This window comes from Chiloscyllium punctatum, chromosome 18 (genome assembly GCF_047496795.1).
Source record: "Chiloscyllium punctatum isolate Juve2018m chromosome 18, sChiPun1.3, whole genome shotgun sequence".
Lineage (NCBI taxonomy): Eukaryota > Metazoa > Chordata > Chondrichthyes > Orectolobiformes > Hemiscylliidae > Chiloscyllium > Chiloscyllium punctatum.
Window position 1 is genome coordinate 56,648,992 of NC_092756.1, and position 13,179 is coordinate 56,662,170.

The 13,179-nt window shown below is 43.8% G+C and overlaps 1 non-coding gene across 1 annotated transcript; it reads right to left on the bottom strand.

Moving 5' to 3' along the window:
* Nucleotides 1-3,951: 3,951 nt before the first annotated feature.
* trnan-guu (transfer RNA asparagine (anticodon GUU)) lies at nucleotides 3,952-4,033 on the bottom strand. The gene has a single exon. It is a non-coding gene; the product is annotated as a tRNA-Asn (tRNA).
* Nucleotides 4,034-13,179: the final 9,146 nt, after the last annotated feature.

Sequence of the window (13,179 nt, forward strand, 5' to 3'; positions counted from 1 at the left end):
GGTAGCCAAAGTTAAAAATTACACAATATCAGGGCATAGTCCAGCAGGTTTATTTGGAAGCACGAGCTTTCAGAGAGCCGTTCCTTCATCTGGTGGGTGTCTTTCTGCCGAAACTTGATGTATGTGTCAACATGCGCGATCTTTTGGAAGATCATCTGGACTTTAACGGATCGTTCGTGGTGTCGAGGGTACCCCTGACTTGGAAGTGTTGGTGTTGGACTGGGGTGGACAAATTTGAAAATCACGCAAAGCCAGATTAGAGTCCAACAGTTGTCAACCATCTGATGAAGAAGCTGTTGCTTCCAAATACGCCTGTTCGATGCAACTTGGTGCTGTGGGATTTTATAACTCTGATTGTCCTTGGTAATGTTTATCTTATCGAAGACAGTGAAATAATTTTCGTTCGTAGAGATGAAAATTCCAAATATTATGCACCTCAGTGTAACAAAAAAATTAGGTTTGATGTGCTGTGAATCTCCACAATGCGCTTGCGCCAAGTAAATTTCGAACCTATAGCCATCTGATCCGTAGCCAGGTGTACGAATGGTTGCAACACTGGCCAGATGCACAGCTGAGATTTTACACGCTGCAGAGCTGTGGTGTTTACAAGGACATGAGCAATAACAGTAACAGTCCCAAGGTGAACAAAAAACAAAGATAATCACCATCACTGATTCACTTCAAATTGTCCTCAAATAAAACATTCATTCACAATCTGATCAGTCAATCAATGAGGTCACTTCTGATCGAGAAAATTTCAACTTATTTTGCTGCATTTCCACTATAATTCGAGGTAAACTCAATGACAACATCGCATTTCCCATAATTTTCCCATTTAGATTACGTCATTGACCTGTTCGTATTTGCAGGAAACTAAGTAACATGAAATGAGTGAAAAAGTCCTTTTGGTGATGTAATCCAGTGTAGAGTCTGTCGGAAAAGAAAAGTCAAAGACCTGAAATATCACTCGCATTTCTCTCTGTATTAATGCATCTTCCTGAGTTGAATATTTGCAGGACTTGCCTTCAATATCTAAATACTTTTTTTTCCCGCGACAGACTCTTCATAAATCAATTTACATCTGAGGTGTTGAAACGTATTTTACTTCAGATTAAATTGGTTGAATATCCTTTCCCCCAGCCTAATATCCCAATACTGCCTCCTCTTCCATGTATATCCAAGCTGCTCCAGGTGAGGTTGCAGCTCCCAACCTGACGTTCCATTGCTCCTTGCTGCTCAATGTCAATAGAAGCTTCTGCAAGTAAAATTGGATCTCCCACTCTGATGTCCCAATGCTCCATGGTGCTCCATGTCATTAAATGCTGCTCCAGGTGAGAGTGGAGCTCCCAGACTGATCTCACAAAGGGCCCTGTTCCATGTCAAATGAAGCTGACCCAAATGAGATTGATGTCGCAGTCTGATGTCCCAATGCTCCCTGGTACTCCATGTCATGAAACGCTGCTCCAGATGAGGGTATAGCTATCAAACTGATCTCGCAATGATCCCTTGGTCCATGTCTACAGACGCTGCTCCAGATGAGGTGGGAGCTCCCATCCCTGGCAGCTCCCTCACCTCTATACCATCATCGAAATATTGCCCACTGACCATTTCCACCACTGGAGCCATTGGTGGAATATCCGCACCATGAGAACATAATCGTATTTTTCATCACCACCGAATCATACTAAAATACTTTCTTTCTTAAACTTTATTTAGCATGTGCATATTGCAGTCAATGCGAATAAGATAATGGTGTTAACTTACGTATGTTCAATAAAAATTACATCTTATTTTTCATGTTGAGTTACTGCTCCTTAAAAAGGACAATGTTTACAATAAAATCACATTTTTATTCCGAGTGAGCGAACGTGGTTTGTATTATTTAAATTGAACTTGTTCGCTGTGTAAAATGATGAAATAGATCTCAATTTCAAAATAAAATTGGTATTGTTGTAATCCACCTTGAAATGTGGTCATAGAGATGTACAGCATTGAAACAGGCCCTTCAGTTCAACCTGCCCATGCCGACGAGATGTCCCAACCCAATCTAGTCGCACCCGCCAGCACCTGGTCCATATCCCTCCACACCCATCCTCTTCATATTCCCATCCAAATGCCTCTTAAGTGTTGCAGTTGTGCCAGCCTCCACCACATCCTCTGGCAGCTCATTCCATACACGTACCACCCTCTGTGTCAAAACGTTGTCCCTGAGGTCTCATTCATATCTTTCCCCTCTCAAACTAAACCTATGTCCTCTAGTTCTGGACTCCCTGATCCCAGGGAAAAGACTTTGTCCATTTATCGTATCCATGGCCCTCATAATTTTGTATACATATATAAGGTCAGCCCTCAGCCTCCAATGCTCCAGAGGAAACAGCTCCAGTCTGTTCAGCCTCTCCCTAACGCTCAAATCCTCCAACCCTGGCAACATACTTGGAAATCCTTTCTGAACCCTTTTAAGTTTCACAACATCTTTCCAATATGTCGGAGACCAGAATTGCACGCAACATTCCAACAGTGGCATAACCAATGCCCTGAACAGCCGCAGCATGACCTCCCAACTCCTGTACCCAATACTTTGAACAATAAAGATGCCAAACGCTATCTTCACTATCCTATCTACCTGCGACTCTACCTTGAACGAGCTAAGAACCTGCACTCCAAGGTCTCTTTCTTCAGCAACATTCCCAAGCCCCTATCATTATTTGTGTAAGTCCTGCTGAGATTTGCTTTCCCAAAATGCAACACCTCGCATTTATCCGAATTAAAATTTATCTGCCATTTTAAGCCCATTTGCCCATCTGGCCAGATCCTGTTGTAATCTGAGGTAACCCTCTTCGTTGTGCACTACACCTCCAATTTTGATGTCATCTCTAAACTTACTAACTGTACCTCTGTTGCTGATATCCAAATCATTAATGTAAATTATAAAAACTCGAGGATGCAGCACCGATCCTTGTGGAACTCCACTGGTCACAGGCCTCCAGTCTGAAAAACAACCCTCCACTGCCACCCTCAGTCATCTACCTTTGAGCCAGTTCTGTATCTAAACGGCTGGTTCTCCCTTTATTCTATGAGATCTAACTTTCCTAATCAGTCGTCCATGAAGTCCAAATAGATCACATCTACTACTCTGCCCTCATCAATCTTCTTTGTTACTTCTTCAAAAAACTCAATCAAGTTTGTGAGACATGATTTCCCACGAAAGCCATGTTAGGTATTAGAACGAAACGTCTGTTAATGACATTCGTTTACAGACACGTTAGATGTTTATGCTGCATTAATCTGTGGTTATTGATGCACAGTTTACGTTCACTTCCTGCAGCTAACATGCTGATTTCTCCAGTTGTTCATAGTTCAGTGTGATGCATCCAGTGTGCGCATAACGAGAGGGAGCTTGCTTCCCACATCTCGTGTTTATCTGTGTCTTATATCCAGTATTCATCAATGGCGAGAGCAAGGGGGAAAGGGCGAGACCAATGTGTAAGTCTGTCCGTGCCAATGCACGGTACCCACATCGGCAATTCTCTACTGTGCATTCACAGCCAGTTTTCTGTGCCGCTACACCCACCCCATGCACCTTTTGAAATATCTCTATTATTTTGTGGTGTGTCTCTGTGCTCTTACCAGCAAGATGAATCACATCTACACAACCTGCTCCAGATTTCATGTGATAAAACACTCATTATGAATCCCATTGCATTAAACATGTACATCGCATCTCTCGTTATTTCGTTTCCCTGGATCTCTTTCATAATATTAACGTTCACAGCAACTTGACTTGGAAAAGAAAATCGCGTTCCTTTTCATTATCCCAAATCAGTCTACATTTCGTTCAGTTCAGGCATCAGTCTCAAATTATTCTTTGAGGTTGTATAATATGGTCGATACAGATAAACTAACCATTGGAGTTCCAATTTCAATACGACAGCTGTGATAATCCAAAAACAGCGACAAGAGTGGGATTTGAACCCACGCGTGCAGAACACAATGGATTAACAGTCCATCGCCTTAACCTCTCGGCCACCTCGTCGTAGAGGTGGGGTATACGCTAACATAATCTCCCAGACCATCATAATCTCATCATCTCTGGGGAATCTCCCATTCACAGCCTCCAACCTCATTGTCCATGAACCCCACAATGCCCGATTCTCCCTCCTTCCTAAGATCTGCTGTCTCTGCCTGCGCCTGTTTAACCTGACTCATCTCTTCCTACCTGAATACCTTCCTGTCTCCCCAGTCCAGGAAATTCTCACCTACGTTTGTGACACCACCTATGCACTTAATCTCCTCCAAGACTTTCATTTCCCTGGTCCACAACGCGTCATCTTCACATTGGAGATCCAGTCCCTGTGCACATGCATCAGCTATGACGAAAGTCTCCAAGCCCTCTGTTTCTTCATCTCACCCCATCCCAACCAGTACCCTTACACCGATACCCTCATCCAGCTGGATACACTGGTCTTCACCCTCAACAACTTTTCTGTCCAATCCTCCCACTTCCTCCAAACCAAAGGAATAGCCATGGGCACACACATGTGACCTAGCTATGCCTGCCTGTTTGTCAGATATGTGGAATTGTCCATCTTTCGCAGTTACTCTGGCACCTCTCTCCACTTGTCCCTCCGCTACATTGATGAATTCATTGGCCCCACTTCCTGCTCCCACGAGGAGGTTGAACAGTTCACCAACCAACACCTTTCCCCCAGAACCCAAATTCACCTGGATCTTCTTGGCAACTCCCTTCCGCTTCTTGGACCTGTCCATCACCGTCTCCAGCGAATGACCAATGACACACATATATTACAAGCCCACCGACTCCCACAGCTACCAAGACGACACCTCCCCCAAACCCACCTCGTGTAAAAACACCATCCCTTATTCCTAATTCCTCCGCCTCGAGCGTATTTTCTCCCAGTATGACCAATTCCACCTCAGAAACTCTCAGTTGGTCTGCTTCCCACGTAGTTGACGATGCCCGCCAGTGCATCTCCGCCACTTCACCCACAACCGCCCTTAAACCCCACCCCTCCCGCAATAAGAACTGAATCCCATGGTCCTCAACTTTCAACCAACCAAACTCAGCATAAAACACATCAGACTCCACCACTCCTGCATACTCCATACAGACCCCACTGTCAGGTATATATTTCCCTCCACACCCCTATCAGCATTCTGAAAAGACCATTCCATCCACGAACCCCTAATCAGGTCTACAACCCCCAATAAACACACACCCCACCACGAGCATCTTTCCCTGCCACCGCAGGAAGGGTAAAAGCAGCTCCCACAACACTCCACTCATTTCCGTCTAAGGCCAAAAGGGATCCTTCCATATCCGTTAGAAATTCACCCGTACAACTTACAATGTCATCTACTGCATCTATTGAACCCAGTGTGGTCTCCTCGACATCAGGGAGACAGGACACCTTCTTGCAGATAATTTCAGAGAACATCTTTGGGACGACGCACCCACCACCTTCACCATCCCGTGACTGAACATTTCAACTCCCCCTTCCCACTCCGTCAAAGACGTGCAGGTCCTGGGCCTCCTTCAGCGCCAAACCATAACCACCCAATACCTGGAGGACGAACGCCGTACATTGCGACTTGTGACCCTGTCACCTCACGGGATAAGTGTGGATTTGAATAGTTTCTTCATTTCCCTTGCCTCAAGTCTCAAGCCTCAAACTTGGCACTGCCCTCAGGACACATTCCATCACGGCTCCTTCTGAACTATCATCTTCTCCCTCACCTTCATCTAACCACCACTTTCCCAACTATCTCCCCCAACCCCAAATCCCTACCATTTATCTATCAGTCCCGACTCACAAGCCTTATTCCTGTTGAAGGGCTTATGCCTGAAACGTCGATTCTCCTGCTCCTCGGATGCTGACTGACCTGCTGTGCTTTTCCAGCACCACACTTCCGACTCTGATCTCCAGCATCTGCGGTCCGAACTTTCTCCGAGGAATAACCAATGACCTCGGAGTGAAGATGTCCCTGGATTGCAGTGATCACAGTGTGTCTGAGTTTTGTGTTTATTTTGGGTGAGGGTAGTCTGGGTCTGAGACGAGCGCTTAACCCCCAGACAACGGGAATGGTATCAGATCGCGAACTTAGGGTGGGCTGAAGTGAAGTGGAAAATTCTGTCAGAAGGTGGATCAGTACAAATGCATCACATCACCCAGACTGTAAAAGATATGCAGAAGGAGCAAGGCAACTTCGATGCAGGCACAATAACAGGTAAATTAGAAAGAAGACAATTGAACACACTGAGATGGAGTGGAATTATTTATGAGAAAGGATTAAATATTGAAGCTATTTTACATACAGACTGTCGTCACATTGGAAAAAGGAATTTCCTGCAAAGTAACGGTGATATTTGCCTGCGACATCACAATTCCGAGAGACACTGACATATTATCTTCTGCAACAGCGTGGCCTAGTGAAAGCATGATCTGTCCATCAATCAGAATTCAATATTTCAAAGCTCTCCTCTGCGCTGTACAACCTATTTGCTGCTCCTGTAGTCAGATCCCAATCGCTTCACAGTGTATCTTTTACTGCTTCCTGCCTCACGTAAATACTTGAAACATGATCCAATCCCCAGTGTTTCCGCTTTAACCCATATTTTGTAACTCCCGAGCTGACACAGGTACGAGTGAACAATTGGCCTTTTCGAGCGCTCTCACTCTGTATGATCTGAATGATAAAATGCACTGTGTCTGATCCGCAGGACACACTGCAGAAATTATCCCATCCCAGCGGACTGAGCTGCCTCCATTGATAGAGCTGTTTCCATTGGTAGAGTATCACAAAGTCACAGCGAACGTCTTTTGATTTCATCCGCGAAGGTACTTGCTACAAAAAAGCGGAAGAGGGCTGGAAACTGCTGTCATCAGTGCGATATACAGAGACCCAGCGGGAGCCGAGTGGCCCATAAACCAGAAATCAATGGATAAAAATATTCTTCTTTTTAGAAGAATCCAATTCAGACCATCAAGTGAACACTTCCTAAGGAGAAAATGGATGTGGGAAGCGGACAGTCTCAACTGGTTGCAGCATTTACAATCTTGGTCTGTGTGACAACAAAAGCAGAAACCTGGAACTGTTTATCTTGCTTCTGAAAAATAGGTTAGCAAATTTTGAAGAGCATAGATATTTTTCCCTGGTGTTCATGATATGACCAAGAGCAGAATACGGTTCCCTGAGTATGGTCTGACTTCTGTGTTATGGACTGTGATATTCTGCTCACATGATCTGAACACAAAAAAGAAATGACTCAGTGACAATATCTGCTGAATCGGATTCCGTGAAGAACAAAAGCCGATGGAATGAAAAAAGCCATAAGAGCGGGAATGCAGCAAATTATTTTCCAGACTCGAGGAGAGTGCACAGTACTGTTTCCAGGGGTCAATATCTGTGCAAGTAGACTGAAACAGCGTTGGGTGTTGTTGTACTGCATCTTTTGTATAATGGTACAAAAGCACTGAACTTTTGTATAGAGGGGACAACTTCAAAATCCCCAAAGAGGCAAAACACACAAATTAGTCAAACAACAAAGTAACCACACAATTTGGTGTTACATCATGCAGTAAACTTCCCTGCTCAAATTTCGTTCAAAATCGCTCTCTGTCTAAATCCTAATACTGATATTCGAACAGTGAATGGTCTATGTCAATAGAAACTGCTCTGATCTCACAACTTCAGTATTTCATACCCAACCCCTTATGTATGACTAGCAATAGTGATTGATCCCTCACTGTGTAACTTCAGCCCACGTAGAGAACAAATAACTATAAGAACAACAGTCATGTATGTAACTAGGATTTGACCCGATTCTGTTGCAACCAATCCATTCAGCTGTAATTGAAATGGCTTCCACCTTTCCGTGTCGGTTATAAGTTTGCACAGCTTAGTGGTGAGCTTTCATTCATTGAATTGGACCTAGCATCCTTTCTCAGGTTGAAATATATAGGGATATAAAGACAAGATAAAAGACACGGGCAGTGTTTCCTGGACTAGAAAGACGTTAGGAATGACACGGTCATGATACCATGTCGTTCGAAACGATGGAAATGAGGTTTACTGGGAGATAAAGCCACGAGAAACGAAAAGAGGGGGTTTAATGGGATGGTGGCATTGAATGAGGAATAATGCGGGAGAAATCAGGAAAGACTTAGTTGTGTCCGAAGAGAGGTTATCCAGCTGATGTGAAGTTGTTACGAGTAAATACGAGGGAAATTCCCTCGTTTAGGTGAGTGGAAACGAGACGTTAGAACTTCAAACCCATCAGGAAATGATAAAGAAGTTTGGAGTAGGTATTTTTATTCTGAGAGTTATTGAATTCGGAGATGAATTTTCAGAAATAGAATCATTTTAGGAGCTGATTCAAGAATATTTGAAAAGCGAGTGCAGGCAGACAAGGAGTGAATTAGATTTGATTAGATTAGATTAGATTACTTATAGTTTGGAAACAGGCCCTTCGGACCAACAAGTTCACACCGACCCGTTGAAGCGCAATCCACTCAGACCTATTCCGCTACATTTACCCCTGTACCTAACAGTACGGGCAACTTAACACAGCTAATTCACCTAACCTGCACATGTTTGGACTGTGGGAGGAAACCGGAGCACCCTGAGCAAACCCACTCAGCCACAGGGAGAATGAAACAGCGACAGTGATTCTGGACTTCCTGGATGGGGATGCAAAATGGAAACATTCATAGGAAAGAAATTGCATAACACCTGCAACTGAAAATGTTAAGGATGAGAAGAGCTGGTGGAATTGGAAGGTGCAGCAACTCATTCAACATTAAATATTATATACTCTGAATGCACTGAGTTGTTTGGTTTAGCTCTACATTAAATGGAAGACGGTTAGCTCAGTCCGCTGACTAACTGGTTTATGAGAAAAGTGAGACCAACTGCGTGGGATTAATTCTCTCACTGTCTCACGTTTCCACAAGGATCATCATCTCTGCCACTCACCTGATCTGTAATAATTTGGTGCCTCGAGTGAGCAAGATTTGGCCTGTCGATGTAAAACATCATTATCATTGCCATCTGTTGTCTTGAACATTTGGTCATAATCAACCGAAAGGGGAGTGAGTCCATTTAATACTCTTTTATCTCCGCTTGAAAAATCCTGCGTCAAGATTCAACCTTATTCCAGATGGACCCTTTGTTCCTCACAAAAGCAAAACTACTTGCCCAGATACTTTACCAGGTTTACTTACAACAGTCAAACTCCACAAGGAGTTAAATCTAATACTTTCGATTGATTGAATGAGCTGTGCAGCTTGCAGGAAATTGAATGATATGAAACAATTTATACAGACTTTCCCAGGATGTAATCCAGTGCTGGGTCAGCGATTTTAGGAAGGTCATCAAGCTAAAACTTCACCCCTGTTTCTCTATCCACAGATGGATATTCACCTGGGGAATATTTGCAGAATTTCTGTTAATAATTGGCATGTTTAACAAAGGCAAAACATTCCCCCACGTCAAAAACTGGAATTTCCAAACAAATGCTAATTTACTCAGCATTGTTTTCAACTGTGCTTCAGTCTGATGCTTCAATAATCCCTGGTAAATGTCAGTAACAGCATCTTCAGATAAGCGTTGAACTTACAACTTTGGCATGTTATGCACCTTTAAGTATTTGGCGCTGACCAATTGCGCGACTGAGCCACAGACAGCGTAACTGTCATGTGACCTATACGAACTTTGGGAACTTTAACTCAACTGCTCTACTTTGCTGTGATTATTAGGTTCCCTACAGTATGGAAACAGACGCTTCGGACCCAAAAGTCCACACCAACCCTCCGAAGAGTAACCCAACCAGAACCATTTCCCCTCTGACAAATACACTATGGGCAATTTAGAATGACAAACTCACCTGACCTGCACAATCTTTGGACTGTGGGAGGAAACTGGAACACCCGGAGCAAACCCACACATTCATGGAGAATGTGCAATCGCGACACAGACAGTCCACCGAGGCTGGAATCGAACTTTAGTCCCTGTTAAGGCAGCAGTACAAACCATTGGACCACAACGCTGTGGGATCTTTGGTGGTGATGTGCTTCCCCACTGGTACCTCAGTCAATCACCCGACCTCATTTCCCTGAACCGTCTGGTTCTGAAATTAAAGCTATTGCAGACAAGGTGAAACTGACATGAACCTGTGATTATTGAAGCATCAGGTTCACCAAAAGGATACAAAAGGGACACAAAAAATGCTAAAAAATACACGACATTGAAAAATGGGATTCCGTTGGTTCCTGTGTTGTTTACAGACAATGTTATATTGTTGTTGTCGCAGGGCTTTTCCTAAGATCAGCTTCAATCAGCACAGAATACGAATTAATGAAACTTCACCAACTTCCTTCTGAAAGTTCATACAAGTTACATGAAACATATTGCTTACATTAATAATCTTCATCATTCCTACATCCAAGAACACGTTGCACAGTTTGCATGAATATTGAAGATGTAAGAATGTAATACAATAACAAAAATTCAATTACAGTTTAGATCGTAAAGTAGGAAGAATACACAGAAAGTCTCAGCATGACAGAAATTCACGTGACCAGAACTACAGCCCAGCAGAATGGAAATCTGTCCCTGAATCCCAATACAGTTTGCTTGCTCCATGTACCCAGTTGGAAACCTGTGCGAAGGAGCATGCAGTCTGACAGAGCACCTGAGAGAATCCTTCACTGTCTGATCTAAAGCTACAATAGGAGCTGTCTGTTCTGGCTTTGAGAGCGGTGGTGAAAAAGGGAGGACGTTGATATTCCGTAGTGTAGATTCACATTGTCCTCATCATGTTAATTTTTAAAACCCACTGTAAGAAACAGCACAGAAAGGCAGGAACAGGAAAAGGCTATTCCAAACACGTGTCCTACCCGCCGTTTGATATCATCATGGCTGACCAAACACGTCAATGTCTTTACCCAGCTCATCCACAACATCCTGTCACAGAACGGGATAAAGACATTTTAGCAATCGAACATTTCTGGGCATTTGGAGGGAAATGTGTTTAGAGACAATGGGTTTCTGCACGAAATTTGCAGGTTTTGCGAGTGGGCATCTGGTTCTGGTCTGATCATGATTCCGTAAAAACTCACAACCAAGAAGGTAAGGAATTGCCTCTGGTCAGTTGCAGGGACAAGAACTCCAGAAGACAGGAATTGGCGATGAATCAGCACAACAATCAATAATTCTGCTGAAAACTAAACTAAACTCCAATTCTGGTGTGGTTCAAATTCACAAACTTTGTGGTGCAATGAAAAGCGTGTTAGATTTCCACAAATTCGGTAAATTTGCTATTCTCAGTCGTGATCACACTGCAGCCACATCTCCATAATCCCTGCTCAACCTGACTGGGTTCACACTATATAAAGCTACCATTTCACTGGCCTTATTGAAAAGTTCCCAGCTTCATTCATGCCCCATTGAAGGCTGCTCTCAAGCAACCGATGTTTCTCCATCTCAATGATTGCATATCGTTCTCTACCATCATCTTGAACTTTACAATAAAATGATCGCTGTGCCCCAAAACCATCCCCTACCGACAGTGGATCCACTTGCACCACCTCTTTCCCAAATAGCAGGACCAACAGTACATGCTCTCTTGGGCTGGACACATAATCTTGCAGTCAGCTCTCCTCCATGTCATCCAGGAACACTTGCCCATCGTGACTCTTCACAACTAGTATCTCTGTCTATATCTGGATAAATTAAGTTTCTCGGTAGAACTAATCTGCAGTATTATATCGCACTCAAATGCCCCTGCATATTTATTCTCTCCACCCTTTCCAATGATTGCTGGCCGACAGACTGTACCTCACAGTGTAATTGTATACTTTCAGTTCTGTAGCTCCAGCCAAATTCATTCTGTCCTTGGACGGATCCTCTTTCTCTTGGACTCCTTAACTAACGCTAATCAAAATCAATACTTCTACCTTCATCCTTTCCCTTCCCTTCTATCATTTTGGAATCCTTTATACTCAGCAATATTTAACAACAAGTCCTGCCATTCTTGAGCCAGCTCTCGTTGATCAGTCCATCAGATGTCCTCACACCAATCTGCATGCGGAACTCCGCGCACTCAGGGTATTCATGTCTATGCAGAGTACCACAGATTAAGGCTTTCTTTCTTACTCAATCTTCCACTGATAAACTTGTTGTTGTAAATTAGTACCAACTGCATCTCCCATTATTTTGAGAATCCTGGTAGGTTCCTCTACGATTCCTTTTTGGATCCTAAGCACACACCAAGTTATTTTCAACCCCTCCCACACACCCCGTATGACCTTTAATCCCAGATCTGTCACGTTAGCCCATCCAGCTTGTACAGTTGCTGCCTTCCCCAGAACCACTCCCAATTTCCCAGGAATCTGAAGCATTTCCTGCTGCAGCACGGTCATCTACCTAAAACTCCGAGTTCTGTTCTCACTTGGACACGGCACTGGGAGTATTCCAGGGATTGCCACATTTGAGGTCCCGCTTGCTAACCATCCACCTAGCTCCCTAACTTCTGATGCCCAGACCACTTCACCCTTCCTACCCAGGTCATTCCGACCAACTTGGACATGACATTTGACTGCTCACTGGCCCTCGGACGAATGTCCTGCAGACACAGTGACATTCTTAACCCCACTATCCTGGAATTATATACATGCTGACATCTTCTTCAATTTCCTGTCTCCCCTGTGCCTTTTGCTCCTTCTTCCTCTTCTGTACATTTAGGCTGCATGTGGTACCAGACATGGCTCTGACTACACTCACCTGAGCAGCCAACACCTACGTCAGCTTCCAAACTGGGAAACTGAATTGGGAGGGAGACATCAGGCTATTCCTGGATTCCCTGACTGTTTCTCTTCAACTGCCTAGTCCCCTATTCCCTTCCATATTCCAGGCCGTCATGTCTGCAGTGTGATCTACTCTCTTTTTGGTCTATCCCCCTAACTCTCAGCATAACACAGTCTCTAGTCACTGTCTGACCTCCAAGACCCAGTGTTCATCTAGGACATCCGCAGGGGCTATGACTTCCCAATGTAACAGAACACATTTTCCATCTGACAAATATGTCTTGCCATGTCGTAAAATGCAACATGTCTAGAGTAACTTAACTAATTACTTAGAATGAAGTTAACATCAGGGAAA